This window comes from Bos grunniens, chromosome 6 (genome assembly GCF_055505025.1).
Source record: "Bos grunniens cultivar Pamir isolate PY7600 chromosome 6, Bosgru_T2T1.0, whole genome shotgun sequence".
NCBI lineage: Eukaryota > Metazoa > Chordata > Mammalia > Artiodactyla > Bovidae > Bos > Bos grunniens.
The window spans coordinates 56,361,141-56,384,082 of NC_141170.1; positions in this window are offsets into that span (position 1 = coordinate 56,361,141).

Below are 22,942 nucleotides of genomic sequence, written 5' to 3' on the forward strand. Positions count from 1 at the left end.
TGGGAAAAGGGCAGAGGGACACAGGGAAGATAGGTAAATAACAATTCCAGCACACACTTCCAAGAACATTGCAGAACTGGATATGGTGGGGAAGAGTTGTCAAGAATACATATCTCAATTCACAAGAAGCAAACTCTTCAAATAAATAGGGCAGTATTGTTGCCTTGAGCATCTAAAGTAATTAATCAAAGAAGTCAGGTCTCCTCAATTTCAATCTTTCAAAGAAAAGAAGAGATTAGGCAACGATCATAAGGAGGCATACAATCATGTTAAAATATCCAGTATCTGGATGCCAGACTACCTCTGACCAAGTTGCTTTGGCAAAAGTTGGTGTTAGTAGAAGCTGTGGACATTTTCCCAGTAGGGGTGGGTATAAATGTTAAGCCATCTATCCTCAGTTTGCAATCACTCTGAAGAACCATCTCAGCTCCAAAGCTCCCTTTTAGATAAGCTGAGACCTATGTTCCATCTTAATTCTGCCCAACTTTCTCACTTCCTCACAAGTATCCCTAAGAGCACTCCTGAATAAATGTCTTGAATACAAATTTCCTCCTTGAGACTATTTCCTGAGGAGCCCTACTAAAACAATCCTTATCAGAAGTGGTTGAGGAAGCAGAGTCTAAAAATGAGATTTTGGAGTTAGATCATCACCAGCTGGCTGGCAATAAGAAGGGCATCATGGGTGGTAATTGGAATGATGATAGCAACGGCATATTACAGCAGTGAAAACTTTTAAATGTGCATTGATTGTGAAGTGGGATGAGGAATCAATTAAAGAAAATGCACCAGCAGGTGCACTATCTCGGGCACTTGATAGGTTCTGAAGAGGTTGCTATTATAAGGACAGTGGGATAGAATGGCAGTTGCCCACGCTATTGATGCATTGAGGAAAGAAAATGAGGTTTATATATGCTGATGTCAGCAGCCAAAAAAACTAAATATCAGATCTAGGACTTAATTATAAGCAAAGTAGAGTTCCAGAGAAAGTTGATTTGTCAACTCTAGCAAATGTGCTATGCAAAAATCAGGACTCAGATTAGGAAGTGAGGCCCCAAAACTTTGGTGGAGACACAGGAGTGAAGCAGACAAGAAACTGGGGACCTGAGTTTCCCCCAACCTCTAGGTTTTCAAAACGGGCCCACTCCTACCCATTAAGGGTCAGAATGCTCCCATTTTTCAGATGACACAGAGGCCTCTGCCTTTTAGGAAAATACACACTCCTGAGGATCTCCTTCCACTGATCCTCCTAGTTAACAGACAAAAAATTAGGGGCAACTCACAACATAATCCCCCTGGAGAAGGGCATGGCAACCCACTCCAGTGTTCTTGCCTGGAGAATCCCATGGACAAAAGAGCCTGGTGGGCTACAGTCCATGGGGTCACAAAGAGTCAGACACGACTGAAGCGACTTAGCACTTATAACATGATCCAGAGAGATGCTGGCCCGTTAAACAAAGAAAAGTACTTGACAAAAGGAGATATAGGTTAGGGCCAATATATATATTAGTAAGACCCACAACATACATGGTTGTAGAATCTGAAGAGCTGGATCAAGATGGATTAAGTGTAAAGTGAATACAAAGAACTTTTTGACATAGGGACACTTTCCCCCTATCCCTTATGAGAAACTGATATAGGAGGAGAGAGGCCAAGCTCATTTTAGAAAAGGATCAATTCTTTACATATATGGGGTTTCCCACATGGCTCAGCAGTAAAGAATCTGCCTGCCAATACAGCAGGCACAGGAGACATGAGTTCAGTCCCTGGATCAAGAAGATCCCTTGGAGAAGGCAATGTCAACCCACTCCAGTATTCTTGCCTGGGAAATCCCATGGACAGAGGGGCTTGGTGGGCTACGGAGCATGGGGTCACAAGAGTCAGACATGACTTAGGGACTAAACCACCACCACCACCAACGCGCATCAGAGAGAACCCACTATAGGATAGGTGTTGAACAGCCAAGTGGACTGAATGCCTTACTCAGTTGACATAAAGCAGCCTCTCTCTTCCAACTTACCTATCTTGTAACAATGAACTCTTGACTAAAGTAGTTATAGTGGCAGCCTCAAAGACTATTCATGGGCCTCATAGCACAAGGTACACCTACCAACACTGATCTAGCTACTGCTGAAACAAAGACCAGCTCCCCCATCCAACTAATAATCAGGTCCAACCCTGCTTAGCTTCCCAGATCAGACGAGATCCAGCACTCTCAAGGTGGCATGACTGTAGACTGAATAAAAACCAATTATGAGTCACATAATGGCAGCATTTCTTTTTGTGACAAGTTGATTCTCAGGACCATCCTTTCTGAGAGGGGCAGCTATCTAACTTGACAGGAATCAACATGTATTCTAGGTATGTGTATGCATTTCTTTCTTTTGGAGTATCAGCCAGCCTCCAGGAAACCTGAACTAGGACATTCATGAAGTTATTGGTTAATGTGTTCCACGAAGCAAAAACGCAAACCAAGAAAGAAAGGAACTCATAGGGTTCAATGATCACAGGCTCCTACAAAAGAGATAAATGAAGTGAATCCCTAGAACTGATAGTTCAGGAAAATCCAAAATCTTCTCTGTGCAGCCATTCTAAAGAGACATTATTCCAGAATTCTCAAAAAGAGACTTCTTACTCAAACTTTATGGGAAAAATCTGTCTTGTGTGTGTATCTGCATACAACACATACTATAAAAATGAATGGAACCGCATTTATTTGGAAAATCTTGGCAAGCAATATATCAAAGCAAATAATTTTCTATATAACATGTTTTTTCCTAATTATTTTGTGAATTTATGCCTTACCTTGCTCTTAGAATGTGTTAAACAACCTACTACAAAATTTTGTATATAATTTCCAATTTTTACTCTAACTCAGCAAGGTATTATTTTCACTTGTTTCAGGACATAATCAGCATCTCTGAGAGATTAAATAGCTTGTTCAAAGTAACCCAAGAAAATAAGTCATACTCCAAATCAGAAAAGTAGTTTTGTTAGAATGCTTATAAGTGATTTTTTCTACTTCTATTTCACAAACTTTCTGAAATATGGTTATGCAGATTTTATGGTTAAAATAAGTTTGTAAATAAGAAAAAAAATTGAACTCAGTAGAGATTCAATACATTTTCATTGACTTTCCAAGTGAAACAGCTGTACAGAACATTTGTCCTTCAAAATCCTCTGGTTTTACTTTAAAGAGACTTGGTTAAATTTCACGGCAGGAAATTGTGTTCTCAGCCTAAATTGTTCATACAATTTCAAGCAAGTATGTCATTTTCACTCTTTAATAACTCTGAATCATTATGTTTAACCACTTAGCTATCTGCATTTGAGAGCTGAGTGAAAAGATTTTTTATTTAAATGGAATTATGGATTTTATGGAACAAATACAGTTTTCTATAAGTAGTCAAAAACAATTTTTTCAAGTAAAACAAGGAAATATTGTCATAATAAAAAAATGTCATATCCATCAGTTTCATTGGTAACTTTTGAGTCTTCTGTCTGTATTTTATATAATGTGCTCTAAGTATTCTTCACACACAATCAAGAGAATAAAATGGATGGTTTTGCAGTCCCTGGATAAATGGACTTCTTGATAAAAGTCACTCATCATGGTCACTGAGGAGATGAAAAAAATACAAAAGTTTGGATGAATTTAGAGAATATCCTGAATTATAAGCCTAAGTAATGCTGCCACTTTCGGAGAAGGCAATGGCACCCCACTCCAGTACTCTTGCCTGGAAAATTCCATGGACAGAGGAGCCTGGTAGGCTGCAGTCCATGGGGTCGCTAAGAGTCGGGCACGACTAAGCAACTTCACTTTCACTTTTCACTTTCATGCATTGGAGAAGGAAATGGCAACCCACTCCAGTATTCTTGCCTGGAGAATCCCAGGGACAGAGGAGCCTAGTGGACTGCCGTCTATGGGGTCGCACAGAGTCGAACAAGACTGACGCGACTTAGAAGCAGCAATGCTGCCCGTTTATATCCTCCCCTTCAAAATTATACATGAATTTTACAAAACAGAGATATTTTTCTAAAGAATATACCATGCATCACAATTGGGCTACCTTAAGAAGCTAAACTGTACCTGCTTAAAGTTTAATGAAATAATTTTCCTCATTTTAGCCACTTAGCCTAAGAATAGCAGCCATGTACTCAACAGTCTTAATCAAAAGTCTTTTTGTCACCATAAATTACTTTAGAAATCATTATTTTAGAAAGTAAGTGGATCGAATATCTCTTGGGTAACTTCATGTACAAAGAAGTGTGTCAGGATATAAGAGGGTCTAATAACTATTACCCTTTTCTTTCAAAACAAGTCCAGAACTGAGGTATGGGTTAAGAATATGAAGGTGAAGATTATCACTTTCATAACTGATAATACAAATATTGGAAAATATGTGTTAAAATAAGTTCTAACAAAGCAAGCTAGTATTTCCCCCATGATTAAAGGAATGAGTAATAGAGAAAAACTATGTGTGGCTCAAGTGGAAGATTGAGTCAGATAAACACATGAAGAAAAAAAGACAAAAATCATCTCTTCCATCATATTTCCTTGGCACTTATGTGTCATCAAAATTCTGTAAGATTTAATCACTTTATGAGATCTAGTTACTATGAGATCTAGTTACTATGATATCTAGTTAGTGATTCAAGTGAAGAAGATGAAATCATAGTTCATTAATTGACTAAAATGCTTGTTTCCTGCCCACACTGAAAATTCTTTTGTGGCTGAGATGGGCCTATACATACTCTATTTTTTAGAAAATAATGAGTGAAAAATGAGAAGATTCAGAGAGCAAATGTTTTGGAGAAGTTATAGGTCACTGCTTGGTGGGTCTTCAGGGCCAATACCCCAGAGGACAGAGGGCTTAGTCAGAGTTTGAAAACAGTGGTATGTGAAGAAAAAAAGGGTATGTGCAGAAAGAAAGGGTATGATCTTTCAGGTAGAGAAAATGGTATGAGTAAAACTACAAGGTGTGTTAATAATGAACAGTATATTTTGAGAAAATGAGTAGACCTTATGGCCTAGAGGGAAGGGGTTACATTGAGATGAAAATGTAACAAGCAGAATGGAAGTCTAGAACTGGACTATTAAAGAAAATGATTTGGGGTTGGAGGAGGGGTTGTTGTTTTGTATTATTGTACAGACAGAAGGGAGCTATAGAAGGTTTTAAAGCAAAGCTGTAATAAAAAAAAATAGTAGAATATCACATTTGGGATAAAGAGATAGAAAAGAACAATGACTATTTTATCCCCTCTATTCTCACTCTTATTTTTTCATCTTAGACATCTAGACCCACTGTGATAATCAGACTAAAGGTCTGTGTGTGTGTGTACTACAGCTAAATAATTTTCAATTTTAAGTTTTTTCATCAAAACTTATTTTTGCTTTATCATGTAACTTTGTTTTAGTTGACATAGTTATGGTCAGACATTAAAATTAATGGCTAAAATGTATTTATTTATTTTTTGCATCAAAACCAATTTTTATTGTAAAAAAAAAATTTTTTTTTTTGAATGAATCTCCCTTTTTGTGAGGTAGAATAGCCAGGACTATGTAAGCCTCTAGGTAGCACTTGAGAGCAGGTCCCATAAGGCAGCTTTGTCTCCCCCTCATATGGCGCCTGAAGAACGTATTATATTATATAACCTTTCTCCAAGCCTGCCCCGCTCTGCCTGAAACCCTATTCCTTTATTTTTTTTTAATTTTTAATATAAATTTATTTATTTTAATTGGAGGCTAATTACTTTACAATATTGTATTGGTTTTGCCATACATTAACATGAATCTGCCATGGGTGTACACATGTTCCCCATCTTGAACCCCCCTCTCACCTCCCTCCCCATACCATCCCTCTGGGTCATCCCAGTGCACCAGCCCTAAGCATCCTGTATCATGCATTGAACCTGGACTGGCGATTCGTTTCACATATGATAATATACATGTTTCAATTCCATTCTCCCAAATCATCCCACCCTCACCCTCTCCCACAGAGTCCAAAAGACTGTTCCATACATCTGTGTCTCTTTTGCTATCTCACACACAGGGTTATCATTACCATCTTTCTAAATTCCATATATGCGTTAGTATACTATATTGGTGTTTTTCTTTCTGGCTTACTTCACTCTGTATAATAGGCTCCAGTTTCATCCACCTCATTAGAACTGATTCTAATGTATTCATTAATGGCTGAGTAATACTCCATTGTGTATATGTACCACAGCTTTCTTATCCATTCGTCTGCTGATGAACATCTAGGTTGCTTCCATGTCCTGGCTATTATAAACAGTCTAAAATGTATTTAATAGAGAAAGCCCAAAGAAATTCAGATGTAAAAGGCCCTTGACTAGTTTGCTTTTTCATTTTACTTTTTTTCTCATTCTCTTTATTTTTTAAAGTTTATGTACTGTGCTGTCCTCTGCTCATTCACTTCAGTCATGTCTGAATCTTTGTGACCCTATGAGCTGCAGCCCACCAGGCTCCCCTGTCCATAGAATTTTCCCAACAAGAATATTGGAGTGGGTTGCCATGTCCTCCTCCAGGGGATCTTCCTGACCTAGGGATCAAACCTGCATCTCCTGCATTGCAGATGGATTCTTTACCATTGAGTCACCAGGGAAGAACTTAAAGTTTATGAAAACTCATTTATTGGAAAAAGTCTAGAAAATTGACTTTCACATGTGTGACTTGGCCTTGTTCTCTACCAAAGTGAGAGAGTCCATCCTCTTCCATATTCCCTCACCCAGTTAGTCAACACCTTTCCCTTCTTATATTCTAAATATTTACCTTATGTGGTGTGATCATCCTATGGAAGCAAAGTTGACCCTTACTGCTTGGTTTAGATGTCAAAGCTAGTGACACCACACACATTCCAAGTGAGCATTAGAAGTTTTATTACTTACATAATAAAGTATTCTGGGGATTTGTGGGAAGCCTTTTTAAGAAAATGGCTTGAGAGAGAAAGGTAAGGATATTGGTTGAGATTTTCTATTGTGGTTAGGATCTAAGGACAAGATGAGGATCCCATTGTGTGGTCAGGGATTTGTGTGGTGTGCATTAGCCACCAGAGCCAAAAGAAAAGTGTCAGAATTTCTTATCAGTTTTCTCAAACAGGGGTCATGAAGGAGAGACAAGAATTAAAAGCCATTATCAAATGCAAAAACTGGATTCAAACTTCTTATTCCATTATGAAACACAATCATCTTTCATTTGCACTGATATCATAACCTCTCAAATACACCCTCTTTCTCTAATCTACACCATCTGCCAATTCATCTTTCACCATTATGTCAACCTCATAGACTTGCAAATCTGATGATGCCATGACCCTGTTCAAAATTCTTCAGTGGTTATGCATCCCTAAGTAGTAATTCTTAAATATTTTCATTAAGAATTAGTGGATAGTGTTTTGCCTATGTTCTCCTCTAAGAGTTTTATAGTTTCATAGGCAAAACACTCTCTGACATAAATCACAGCAGGATCCTCTATGACCCACCTCCCAGAATATTGGAAATAAAAGCAAAAATAAACAAATGGGATCTAATTAAAATTAAAAGCTTCTGCACAACAAAAGAAACTCTAAGCAAGGTGAAAAGACAGCCTTTAGAATGGGAGAAAATAATAGCAAATGAAGCAACTGACAAACAACTAATCTCAAAAATATACAAGCAACTCCTGCAGCTCAATTCCAGAAAAATAAACGACCCAATCAAAAAATGGGCCAAAGAACTAAATAGACATTTCTCCAAAGAAGACATACAGATGGCTAACAAACACATGAAAAGATGCTCAACATCACTCATTATCAGAGAAATGCAAATCAAAACCACAATGAGGTACCATTTCACGCCAGTCAGAATGGCTGAGATCCAAAGGTCTACAAGCAATAAATGCTGGAGAGGGTGTGGAGAAAAGGGAACCCTCTTACACTGTTGGTGGGAATGCAAACTAGTACATTCCCACCACTACATTCCACTAGTACATTTCTTATCAGTTTTCTCAAACAGGGGGCATGAAGGAGAGACAAGAGTTAAAAGCCATTATCAAATACAAAAACTGGATTCAATGGGCCATAAGAATTAAGAATTAATTTCTTAATTAATTCTTGGAGAACAGTGTGGAGATTCCTTAAAAAACTGGAAATAGAACTGCCATACGACCCAGCAATCCCACTGCTGGGCATACACACCAAGGAAACCAGCATCACAGCACTGTTTATAATAGCCAGGACATGGAAGCAACCTAGATGCCCATCAGCAGATGAATGGATAAGAAAGCTATGGTACATATACACAATGGAGTATTACTCAGCCATTGAAAAGAATACATTAGAATCAGTTCTAATGAGGTGGATGAAACTGGAGCCTATTATACAGAGTGAAGTAAGCCAGTAAGAAAAACACCAATACAGTATACTAACACATATATATGGAATTTATAAAGATGGTAACCATGACCCTTTATGTGAGACAGCAAAAGAGACACAGATATATAGAACAGTCTTTTGGACTCTGTGGGAGAGGGAGTGGGGGGATGATTTGGGAGAATGGTATTGAAACATGTGTAATATCATATAAGAAATGAATCACCAGTCCAGGTTCGATGCAGGCTACAGGATGCTTGGGGCTGATGCACTGGGATGACCCAGAGGGATGGTATGGGGAGGGAGGTGGGAGGGCTTCAGGACTGGGAACACGTGTACACCCATGGCAGATTCATGTTGATGTATTGGCAAAACCAATACAGTATTGTAAAGTAAAAAATGAAAAACAAAAAACAGGGCTACCTCATTGTATTTCCATAAGGGTTAAAATAATTGTAAAGTAAAAAAAAAAAAAAAAAAAAAAAGAATTAGTGGATAAAGTCCTGGGGACAGAAGATTATTCAAAGTAGTTCACTATAAGACAAATATTTTTGAAGCCTACTGTTTTATTTTAAATATCATATGGATTTTGTCTTCTACTATAAATTGTCATGTGTTTTAATACATAAAAATATGCAAAAATAATCTTCCACATAACAATTTATACTAAAAATTTATAGTACCCTTACAGTTTCCTGGAGGAGTCACCATATAGATCCCTCAGCTTGTAGTACTTAACCAGGCATACCCTTGAAAAGTGAAAGTATTAGTCACTCAGTCCTGTCTAACTCTTTGTGACCCCATGGACTGTAGCCCACCAGACTCTTCTGTCCATGGAATTCTCCAGGCAAGAATGCTGGAGTGGGTAGCTATTCCCTTTTCCAGGGGAATCTTCCCAACCCAGGGATCCAACCAGGGTCTCTAGCATTGCAGATGGATTCTTTAGGAGAAGCATAACCACCCCCAGTAGACTATAATGGCTTCTATTTAACATAGGAGATCCTTCATTATCTTGAACCAAATCCATCCTCAGGTTCTGTCATCTTGATCTGCCTCTCCCAACCATACACAAGCACTCTATGTTGTAACACATGACCCCTGTGTTTCACTCCTTTATGGCATCACATGGTATCTCTGTCTGAATCACCCTGTTCCCACTCCTCCCTAGATACAACTCCTCTTGTTGGGCTTGATTCTTCAAATTAAGAATTTTTAAGTCCCTCTTTGAGGTGTCCCCCTAGGTTTTCTCTGAATATTGTACATTATAGCAAGGATCATTTTATTTTGTGATTTTTGCATATCTACCTTCCCCAAAGATTTTGTGGACAGGATGAGTGTCTTTTCAACATGGACTGGCACAGAGCCTGCTGCACAGAGTACCCAATACACCTTTGTTGAGTGAATGAAAAAACATTGTTGTGCCATTTAGAACAATACCTTTTAAATACTGTGAAAGAAACATCTCCAGTAATAACATTGTTCAAATTCTTAATTCACCTCATAGGAAGGGTGATTTAAATATAGTTAAAATTATAGTGTTAGTCGCTCAGTCATGCCCGACTCTTTGTGACCCCATGGACTGCAGCCCACTAGGCTCCTCTGTCCATGAGATTTTCCAAGCAAGGATACTGGAGGGGGTTGCCATTTCCTTCTCCAGGGGATCTTCCCAACCGAGGGATCAAACCCGGTGCCCTTCCCACTGCAGGCAGATTCTTTACCAACTGAGCTACAAGGGAAGCCTTGTAGCTTATAAAATTATAAGGTGCTTTCATTTTAGAGCATTATACAAATGACCTAAAGAAAAAAAGAAAGGAAAAAAACCTGACAACACAACAGCCAAAAAGAAAGTGAAATAAAGAAGAAAAGCGTGAATCTGAGAATAAATAAATAAATAATAAAATAAAACCTCTCTCTGAAAGCTCCCAAGAGTGAAAAACAGGGACAAAGAAAATCTCTCAAGACTGAGTGGTCTGGGAGAGGAAACAGAATTTACACAAACCATGAGGGAATGAACAGGGACAGGAGAGAGGCAAAAAAATGTAAATGTTAAGCAAGCCCATGAAAATATAATTATATTTGCTGATAAGGGGACAGTGGGTTTCAGGTGGGCAGTGAGATAAGTTAATACCTTATCATGTGTATGTGTGATGGGAATATATAAGTGAAAGATGAACTTTTTCACCACGGGCTACAACTTAAAAGGTGCTAAATTCTTATCCAAGTTGATTTGTGCAATGTGTTTCCATCCTTAGAGGATTGAAATTGCAGATCTTAGGATATTTATTTTCTGTATGCCGCTTTATTCACAGAGTGACTATAACAAGAAAAAAAACAATAAAAATAAATTGATAGTCACACTAATAATATTTATGTTGCAGTCTACAAATTCATTTGTGTTAGAAATATGTTTTCTCTAACATAAGATAATTTCTGTTTTGAGCCCCATTAACTCTCAGTTGAAAGAAAATAATCTTAGTCCTCTTTAGACGTCCCTTTCAATCCAACTCCACAGGCTCAAGAACCTAATAAAAGTATCAGGAGTAAAGAGAGAAAAAGAGGAAGATCTAGACCTCAACAATCAGTTCCCAAGTTGGCCTATGAGATGTCCACTGCCCTGCCCTTAAGGCAGTTCTCAGTCTGGCAGCTCTCAGGAACCTTCTGCTGTTAGACGCACATCTCTCTGTCTTCCTTTCCTTTCTAGAGCTCAGACTAAGTTACTCCTAGATGAACTCTCTCTTACTTCAAATTTTGAATAAAGATGTGTTGCCCCTACCCCAAATTCTCCCTTCCGTATGGAAAGGGAAGAAACAGAAAGCCAAGAGAATTGATGACTTTTCTGTCAGCCCTTAAGTAAATAGCATCATGTTAGATGGGAAGGGATCAATATACCATAAGAGAAAGAAAGATCAGGTTATCATTTATTGCCTGCGTACTACATGTCAGGCATTGAGATCATTGCTTCATGCTGGTTAGTGTGTTGGCCAGTACTGCTCATAAGAGGAATGAATCTCTTGTTATTAAAGCAGAGAAAATTATCAGGGTAGTTACTAGAGATAATATAAGTTAAATTCATTGATTTCAGAAGCAAGTACATGGAGGTCAGTGACACACTGGGGTGAAGCAGAAAGGTGAAGGAAAAGGAGGTAGGAGTGTAGCAAGTTAAGGGCATCAGTGGAGTTCGACCAAGTAGAGCTCAGGGCTCAGCAAAGATTGAACTAAGAATGAACTACAGTCTGCCAGTTGTCCTTGGCAATAGAGTTCTCTTTTATGAAAATGATGTTACAGTGGGAAAAGTCATATATTGATTAAATAAGTAGTAACTAGCAAGAGAGTATTTTGCAAAAAGATGTAGTTCAGATAGTTTTAATGTGGGAGAGTTGGAAAGAATTTTTTAAAGAATTTCGTGAATCCACCAAAGAATGATATAAAGAAGGAAAGAATCTGAGTTATATAAAATAATTAAATTGGGTCTGTATACTGGTAAGCTTCAATTCCAGTGAACTATTTTGCCTGCTGATGGCCCTTTTCATAGGTCATGTAAATAAAATCAATATGTCCTAGGTCCATACCTCTTCAAATTTCCTTTGCAATATTATTGCTGCATAGAAGAAAGCACTTAAGGGCAAAGAAAGTGAGCTTAACACTTGAGAGACAGCAGAATATGCCACCCCACAATATGCCACTTTGACACAAGGATTATTTTGAACTGAAGTTACTTGAAAAACAGAAAAAGATTTCTCTGACTGTTCATTTTTGCATTCATATCATCAGAAGGACCACAGACCAGTTTTAATGGGTTTCTACAAGATTGACCATTGCAATGTCCCAAGACAGAGCATTCTTGGTCATCCCAAGCTTCAGACCTCTCTGAGATCCTTCACTGTACATTTTATAAGTGAGACATGCCATGCAATTTCAATGCTCACATTTGCAAGTGAATTTAAGACTGTTACAACAAGTAATTACCTAAAATGAATTTTATTTCTAATGTATTAGTAAAGAAGTCCAGCTGCCAATAGACAGGCAAGACCAAATGCCAACATGACAATTCTGTCCTCATACTGAATTATTCTAGTGGTTATAAAGACAAAATTCATTCATTTGCTCAATATAACACACATGGGCTTGGCAGAAAATACACTGTACATTCAAAAGGTGTACACGAATGAAGATGATTTAATGATGGGAGTATTTACAAATGTATTTGTAGAATTAAGTGAACAAATAAGAAGTGGTGAAGTACCCTGGGACTGGCAAGAATAAGGAACTGCTCACACACATAAACCCAAGAGGGTAAATAGGGGAACAGCATCAAGGAAAAGCCAGAGCTAATCATCAAACCCAGACTGGCTGGCACAGAGGCATGCGGACAATAAATACCCACAGCTGAATCTTCCCAGCTCCTCAGTCTTCAACCAGTGCTAAACTCAAATGGAAGCCAAAAAGCAAAAAGATAGAGGTGATACAGTCTATGGTGGTCATTTTTCAGGGCCCCAGATTTGGATAGAAAAGAGCAAAGAATGGATTCTGTAGGGGAAAGTAGAGCTGTGTGCTTATTATTTGTCTGGTTGCTCTCAGACCCATTGCTTGTTCTTTCCTAGACCTGACATTAGCACAGGGAATTTCATTTTTCAGACTTTCTTACCATCCTGTTTCTAACCATATCTGGTCATTGAGAAGTGGTAGGAAGAGATTGGAGGACTGAAGGAAATCAAGTCATTCCATCTTTCCACATCTCTCATTACCTTAGACATTATCTCCAAAGTATCTGTATATCCTTGGTAATTCAGTTACCACTGGAGAGTCCTTTTCATCATTGTCCCAAATCTTACAGGGTAAGGCAAAACAGGGCAGGGCAGGGATATCATTTTAGTTTCAACTACAACTCAAGGCTTTTGGACTGAGCTAACACTACCTTCTCTGTTCTGGGGATGGTAGGCTCTTTGTGTACTTCTAATGTTTCATGTTCCTCTGCACAAATCCTCAGGTCTTCCATCACGCATATATCCAGTTACCAGTATCAAATTTCCTCTATTTGCAATACCAAGAGTCATTTCTGTTTCTGACAGAACTCAGATAATATCCTGGGTTAATTTGTAATTGAAAGACATTTTCATAGACCTAGACTTTTACTTCCAAAGTTATTTAATAAATTGAAAGTGTGATTTGACATCACAAAGAAGAATATGGTAAATAACAGTATTGCATTACTTTATCTCAAGCTAATGAGAGAGGAATAGAGACAGAATTTAATAAATGAATCAAACATTGATGTCACATGCAAATGAAATCATAACATACTATATAAAGAAAACTTTAACAGGTTTGAATAGATAAAATGGTTGGGAAATTGAGTCATTCCTTGGCATGAATGACAATTGAGGAATTAAATACCATAAAATAATCTGTGATTTAGCCATCAGTTGCATATTCACATTTGAACAGATATATTATTTAGAGCTCATTTTTCCCATGCAAGATGTCCTTTGTTTGTTAAAAGTAGGGATAGTGATAAATGATCAGTGATAGAAAACTCTGGGCAGCAAAGAGAACTGATGACCTATTACTAGATTAATAATTCAGTTTTTCACAGTTCCTCATAGTGGTATTTCTAAAAAACAAATTTCAATATTGAATTTTACCAGTAGGTAAAATACAGAGAAACTAGAGTAGAAGTAGAAATATAGATATAAAAATGGGTTGATGGATGTATAGATAGATAGATAGAGATAGATTGATGCTATCCAATATCTATTCATGAAAAGATCTGCTGTAGGGTAGAACTATGCCTATCAAAAATAAATCTTCACCCCCAAGACATACTTGAAGACAATGGTGCTTGCTGATATATAAGCAGAAATAATTGGATGTGACTTCCAATAAAGCTTATTTGGGGGTTTACTCACCGGGCAGGTACCTTTTGCCTTCCCCTCTCTTTCTGATTCCTTCCTGAATTGTAGGTGTGATGGCTGGCTTTGTAAACATGATGGATGATGGATACCGGTGCAGCCACAATTTTTCAAACATGAGACAATATTAACAGGGAAGATGCTTGTTAAGAATAGCAGTGCAAATAGAAAGTAGAAGCCTGTACCATTGATTATGCCATGAAGCCCAGTAGAAGTTCTGTACAACCAAACTCCAGACTGAATTTCAAGTGATAGAACAAACCTCTGTCTTGTTTAAACTACTGATATTCAGGCTCTTTTTTCACGTTAGACAAATACAGTTACTAACTGATATCATCTACTTTTATCTGAAGATATTCATCACAAAAATATGATTTGAAATTATTTGATCTGAAAATTATCTTTGAAACTATTCATAAAGGCAAAAAAAATTAAATAAATAAGAAAATATGCTCTCTTTCTTACTGAAAGTGAATGGATGATGGTAAGGCTTTCTATTATTTCCTCAAATAATTTATAAATGATGCAAAATCCCAGCCAAAACAGAAAATATATTTAACTTGAGAAATTATTTATAAATTGAATTTAATATTTTAGTGAAAGGAAATAGCTAAAAGATTTAAGAACAAATTTTTCCTTCCAGTTTATTGAGATATGATTAACATACAGAGCTGTACAAGTTTAAGGTGCACAGCATATGATTTGATTTTCATTCATCATGAAATAATTAGCATAAGTTAGTGAACATCCATCATCTCAAATAGTCACAAAATGAAAGGAAAAATATTTTTCTTTGTGATGACCACTCTTAGAATTTACTCTCTTAACAACTTTCATATATGACATATAGCAATGTTAATTGTATTTATCATGGTGTGTTTTACATCCTTAGTACTTATTTATCTTATACTTTTATCCAATTCATGGTCCCTCCATTCCCATCTCTGATAATGACAAATCTTATCTCTTTTTCTATGAGTTTGCTTGTTTGTTTCTGTTTCCACAAGCATTTTATTTTTTTTAATTAAAAGAGTCAAAGTCTTTTAATTAAAGAAGAGTCAAACTCTTGTTGGCATCCACCCTGAGAATTGGGGAGTCTAAAAAGGGGTGGATATGTATTTGGATAACTGATTCACTTTGCTACGCAGCAGGAACTACAACAACATTGTAAAGCAACTATACTCCAATGTCAATTAATAAAATAAATAAATAAATAAATAAATGAAAAAATAGTAACTTGAGACTAGATCAACACTAACCCATTGTCTTCATTAAAGGAGAGGGCTGGAGAGGGCTGAATTCAGAAAACACATGATGGATACTAAATTGATATTGTCCTCAGCATACCTTGTTTCTTAGGTCCTGGGAAAGCAAAATATTGGCCAGTAAGAGATAGCATTCTTATTTCACAGTATCTTGTTTTAACCATCAGACATACGGCCTTCAGGGATAGAACACAGCCTCAAAATTTAAGTTGACTCTAGGTTAAAGTCATAAAGTCTCAGTAAGTCCGTATTTCCTTGTTTTTGAAGTATAATTGACCTACAACACTATGATGAGATAGCTAGACTGCATCACCAATGCAATTAACATAACTTGGACGAACTCCAGAAGATGCTGAGGGACAGAGAGACCTGGAGTGCTGCAGTCCATGGGGTTGCAAAAGGCTGGACACCACTTGGCGACTGAACAACAATACTATGTTAGTTCCCAGCACATAACGTAGTGATTCTTTGTTTCCGTACATTTCAAAATGGTCACCATGATAATCCTAGTTATAATCTGTTACCATATAAATATGTTGCTTTCTTATTGACTATATTCCCTACTCTACACATTTTATATCCCTGACTCATTTATTTTGTAAGCTTTTACGTCTCAGTTTCCACCACCCATTTCTCTTGTCTTCCTGCCTCCTTCCCCTCTGTCAGCCACCTGTTTGTTCTTTGTGTCTATGACTTTGTTTCTATTTGTCATGTTTATTCATTGTTTTAAGATTCAACATATACATGAAATCACAGGATTTGGCTTTGTCTGACTTATTCACTTAGAATCAAACCCTCGAGATCTAATTCTGCTGCCACAAATGACAAGATTTCACTCTTTTTCATGGTTGAGTAATAGTTCAGTGTGTGTGTGTGTGTGTGTGTGTGTACACATCACATCTTCTTTACTGATGGGCACTTAAAATTTATTCCACATCTTAGCTATTATAAATAATGCTTCAATGGACATAAGAGCACATATATCTTTTCAAATTAATGTTTCCATTTTCTTCAGATAAATACCCAGGAATGGAAGTGTTGGGTCATAGGTAGTTCTATTTGTAGCTTTTTTTGAGGAATCTAAATACTGTTTGGTTCCTATTCTATTTTTAAAATAATAACTGGCATGCAATATGAATAAAAATAATTCAAACATGGTAATACTGATAAATAGATATATCATTGAAAAGCATAATCTTAAAACCGACTCAAGGATATTGACTGTAATTGATCAAAAAGCATCTTGCCCATGGAGATAAGAGTAAAAAGAAAAATTTTCCTATGAACTTAGAATTTTCCAAGTCTGTTTCCCCAAAAGAGACCATTGAATACCATGATAATACACATATATATATGAGGTCATCCAAGAAGAAGATAGGGATGGCTTGGTTTGATATTGCCAACACTCCTTCTGCTTACTCCAACCAAAATGCCAGGAATCTAGCCTTGGTGCTTCCATATTTTTTAATTAAAAGCATTGACATATACATTGAAACCATATCACAGTCCTAGAGAATGAAGTCTGGCTCTGCTGACTTTCACTTATGGATATGGGAACATCTCTTTTGAACAAGTACTCCTAGGAAAACTCTTCACTCAAAACTGGGTCAAGGAGAGTTGCTTTCATTGGAGACTGTTTGGAAAATCACTCTCCAAGGAGACATAATTTGAAACAGCCAACCAAATTAGGTACTAACCTATCATGATACAAATTCATTACAAAACCTACAACTCTAAGGCCAATCCAACAACTGCAGATTAAAAATGCACTACATACACCCAGAAAATTTCAATACTGAGGGGCATCCCTTGCCTGAATAGATTCTAATAACTATCAACTAGAATAAAGGTATCGGCATCGACTTAGGGCAGAGTGCTACACTCTGTAAATGAAAAACTTCAGGTAAAATATTTTTCAGAAGCTATAAAGTCAAAATATCAGGGAAATGTTCAAAACCACAATCTCACTGTAAAAAAAAAAAAGAAAAAGGAATAGAATTAAACAGAGGCAATTACCGATGATACTATTTGTATAGATTTAAATACTTCACCGAGGGACACAAAAGACCTCCTAATTGTTTTTCCTCTACAGAACAAGTACATAAAAGCAAAGATAATTTATTTTATACAATGAATTTTCAGAAATTACTATTGATTTTTTAAGTGAATTATTTAGAATTTATAATATCAATACCATCTTAAAAGAAAAGTCTTGCCTTTAGAGCAATTTTTGCAAACTAAAATGCCTGTTATGGGCACACAGATGAATATCTAAATACCTGAGTGTTGATACTTAATGGATGTCTTTAGAAAATCCATTGGTCTAGAAGTCTCATTATCCTACTATTTTGTCGCTGCAAGTTTATAGCTACTGGTGCTGATTTGTGGAAACTTTCCTCTTGAGGTTATTGTGGTTATAAACTGAGGAAAATTAATTATACTGGCATGAAATGCAGAGGAAGGAAAAGAACACCATTTAAACACTTGTATACATACTGTATTAGTTTATTAGTAGCATGATAATAAATACCCAAATAATAAAGCACCCAAACTGGGTGGCTTAAAATATAAAAATTTATCGTCCCACAGTCAGAAACCTAGTATTGAGAAGGCAAGTTATCATAAGGGCCGTGGTCTCTGATGGCTCCAGTAGAGAATACCTCCTGGGCTCTTGCAATATCTGCTGGAAATCTTTGCATTTTTGTTGGCTTACAGGTGCATCTCTCAATCACATGGTGACCTTCTCCCTGTGTCTTCACATCATTTTCCTTCCATGCACGTCTGTCTCTGTGTACAAATTGGCCTTGGAATACAAAACAAAGCAGGACAAAGGCTAACAGAGATTTCCCAAGAGAACGCGCTGGTCATAGCAAACACCCTCTTCCAACAACACAAGAGAAGACTCTACACATGTACATCACCAGATGGTCAATAGCGAAATCAGATTGATTATATTCTTTGCAGCCAAATATGGAGAAGGTCTATACAGTCAGCAAAAACAAGATTAGGTGCTGACTGTGACTAAGATCATGAATTCCTTATTGTCAAATTCAAATTTAAATTGAAGAAAGTAAGAAAACCACCAGACCATTCAGGTATGACCTAAATAAAATCCCTTACAATTATACCCTGGAAATGACAGATAGATTCAGGGGATTAGATGTGATAGAGTACCTGAAGAACTATGGATGGAGATTCGTGACATTGTACAGGATGTAGTGAGTAAGACCATCTCCAAGGAAAAGAAATGCAAAAGGGTAAAATAGTTGTCTAAGGAGGCCTTACAAATAGCTGAGAGAAGAAGAGAAGCTACAGGCAAAGAAGAAAAGGAAAAATGTACCCATTTGAATGCAGAGTTCCAAAGAATAGCAAGGAGAAATAAGAAAGTTTTGCTCAGTGATCAAGACAAAGAAATAAGAGAAAAATAATAGAATGGGAAAGACTAGAGATCTTGTCAAGAAAATTAGAGATACCAAGGGAACATTTTATGCAAAGATGGACACAATAAAGAACAGAAATGGTATGGACCTAAGAGAAACAGAAAATATTAAGAAGAGGTGGCAAGAATACACAGAAGAACTATACAAAAAAAAAAAAAAATCTTCATGACCCAGATAAACACGATGATGTGGTCACTCACCTAGAGCCAGACATCCTGGAGTCCAAAGTCAGTGGGCCTTAGGAAGCATCACTATGAAAAAAGCTTCTGGAGGTGATGGAATTCTAGTTGAGCTATTTCAAATCTTAAAAGAGATGCTGTTAAAGTGCTGTACTCAATATGCCAGCAAAATTGGAAAATGCAGGAGTGACCACAGACTGGAAAAGGTCAGTGTTCATTCCAATCCCAAATGCCAAAGAATGTTCAAACTACCACACAATTGCATTCATCTCATTTCAGTTCAGTTCAGTTCAGTCACTCAGTCTTCTCTGACTCTTTCCGACCCCACTAATTGCAGCCTGCCAGACATCCCTGTCTATCACCAACACCCAGAGTTCACTAATACTAATGTCCATCAAGTCTGTGATGCCATCCAGCCACCTCATCCTCTGCCATCCCCTTCTCCTCCTTCCCCCAATCTCTTCCAGCATTAGAGTCTTTTACATTGAGTCAACTCATGAGGTGGCATGAGGTGGCCAAAGTATTGGAGTTTCAGCTTCAGTATTACTCTTTTCAATGAACACCCAGAACTGATCTCCTTTAGGATGGACTGGTTGGATCTCCTTGCAGTCCAAGGGACTCTCAAGAGTCTTTTCCAGCACCACAGTTCAAAGCATCAATTCTTCAGCGCTCAGCTTTCTTCACAGTCCAACTCTTACATCCCAACATGACCACTGGAAAAACCATAGCCTTGACTAGACGAACCTTTGTTGGCAAAGTAATATCTCTGCTTTTTAATATGTTATCTAGGTTGGTCATAACTTTCCTTCCAAGGAGTAAGTGTCTTTTAATTTCATGGCTGCAATCACCATCTGCAGTAATTCTGGAGCCCCAAAAAACAAAGTCTGACACTGTTTCCCCATCTATTTCCCATGAAGGGATGGGACCAGATGCCATGATCTTAGTTTTCTGAATATTGAGTTTTAAGCCAACCTTTTCACTCTCCTCTTTCACTTTCATCAAGAGGCTTTTTAGTTCCTCTTCACATTCTGCCATAAGGATGGTGTCATCTGCATATCTGAGGTTATTGATATTTCTCCCAGAAATCTTGATTCAAACTTGTGCTTCTTCCAGCCCAGCGTTTCTTATGATGTACTCTGCATAGAAGTTAAACAAGCAGGGTGACAATATACAGCCTTGATGTACTCCTTTTCCTATTTGGAACCAGTCTGTTGTTCCATGTCCAGTTCTAACTGTTGCTTCCTGACCTGTATACAGGTTTCTCATGAGGCAAGTCAGGTGGTCTGGTATTCCCATCTCTTTCAGACTTTTCCACAGTTACTGTGATCCACACAGTCAAAGGCTTTGGCATAGTCAATAAAGAAGAAGTAGATGTTTTTCTGGAACTCTCTTGCTTTTTCAATGATCCAGAGAATGTTGGCAATTTGATCTCTGGTTCCTCTGCCTTTTCTAAAACCAGCTTGAACATCAGGAAGTTCACAGATCACATATTGCTGAAGCCTGGCTTGGAGAAGTTTGAACACTACTTTACCAGCATGTGAGATGAGTGCAATTGTGTGGTAGTTTGAGCATTCCCTGACATTGCCTTTCTTTGGAATTGGAATGAAAACTGACCTTTCCAGTCCTGTGGCCACTGCTTAGTTTTCCAAATTTGCTGGCATATTGAGTGCAGCACTTTCACAGCATCATCTTTCAGGATTTGAAATAGCTCAACTGGAATCCCATCACCTCCACTAGCTTTGTTCATAGTGATGCTTTCTAAGGCCCACTTGACTTCACATTCCAGGATGTCTGGCTCTAGGTCAGTGATCACACCATTGTGATTATCTGCATTGTGAGGCTCTTTTTTGTACTGTTCTTCTGTGTATTCTTGCCACCTCTTCTTAATATCTTCTGGTTCTGTTAGGTCCATACCATTTCTGTCCTTTATCAAGCCAATCTTTGCATGAAATATTCCCTTGGTATCTCTAATTTTCTTGAAGAGATCTCTAGTCTTTCCCGTTCTGTTGTTTTCCTCTTATTTCTTTGCACTGATCGCTGAAGAAGGCTTTCTTATCTCTTCTTGCTATTCTTTGGAACTCTGCATTCAGATGCTTATATCTTTCCTTTTCTCCTTTGCTTTTCACTTCTCTTCTTTTCACAGCTATTTGTAAGGCCTCCCCAGACAGCCATTTTTCTTTTTTGCATTTCTTTTCCATGGGGATGGTCTTGATCCCTGTCTCCTGTACAATGTCACGAACCTCCATCCATACTTCATCAGGCACTCTATCTATCAAATCTGGTCCCTTAAATCTATTTCTCACTTCCAGTGTATAATCATAAAGGATTTGATTTAGATCATACCTGAATAGTCTAGGTGTTTCCCCTACTTTCTTCAATTTAAGTCTGAATTGGCAATAAGGAGTTCATGATCTGAGCCACAGTCAGCTCACAGTCTTGTTTTTACTGACTGTATAGAGCTTCTCCATCTTTGGCTGCAAAGAATCTAATCAATCTGATTTCGGTGTTGACCATCTGGTGATGTCCATGTGTAGAGTCTTCTCTTGTGTTGTTGGAAGAGGGTGTTTGCTATGACCAGTACGTACGTTTGGAGCAAAAATAATAATAATAAAGTCCTAGAAAATGAAATCTGTGCCAACAATTTTTAATAGCTTCTCATCAGCTATCAAAATTGGGACAAAAGTCTACTTCAAGGTCCATGTTATTCTTACTTTTCTTTGGGATTTATATCCTTCATTGTGTTACATTACTTTTTTAAGGTTGTATAGGCTCAGATTGAAAGTGTTAGTTGCTCAGTTGTGGTGTCTAATGCTTTGCAACCCCACGACTGTGGCCTCTGTCCGTGAAATTCTCCAGGCAATAATACTGGAATGGGGTAGCTTTTCCCTTCTCCAGGGGATCTTCCCCACCCAGGGATTGAACCTGTGTCTCCCTCATTATAGGCAAATTCTTTACCATCTGAGCCAGCAGAAAAGTCAAATTAGATTAGATTGTAAAATACTTTCAGCTATTGCTGAAAGAGTTCATCTTTTTAACTCTTTAACATATTGTGGTTGCTCAAGTTTATTGTAGATGAAAATGAAGTATGTGAAGACACAAAAAGGAATTTTCTCAATTTGTAAATTGCCTTATAAATGGAATTAAAGAGAATGAGTAGCTCAATACTAAATTTGTTCAAGCTGAAGTTTGATGACATTTTATGAGGAAAATATTATCATTTATTGAACATCTATTATGTGCTAGGTAAAATAAGTTCAGTTCAGTTCAGTCGCTCAGTCGTGTCTGACTCTTTGCAACCCCATGAATTGCAGCATGCCAGGCCTCCCTGACCATCACCAACTCCCGGAGTTCACTCAAACTCACATCCATCGAGTCAGTGATGCCATCCAGCCATCTCATCCTCTGTCGTCCCCTTCTCCTCCTGCCCCCAATCCCTCCCAGCATCAGAGTCTTTTCCAATGAGTCAACTCTTCGCATCAGGTGTCCAGAGTACTGGAGTTTCAGCTTTAGCATCATTCCTTCCAAAGAAATCCCAGGGCTGATCTCCTTCAGAACGGACTGGTTGGATCTCCTTGCAGTCCAAGGGACTCTCAAGAGGCTTCTCCAACACCACAGTTCAAAAGCATCAATTCTTCAGCTCTCAGCCTTCTTCACAGTCCAACTCTCACATCCATACATGACCACAGGAAAAACCATAGCCTTGATTAGACGAACCTTTGTTGGCAAAATAATGTCTCTGCTTTTGAATATGCTATCTAGGTTGGTCATAACTTTCCTTCCAAG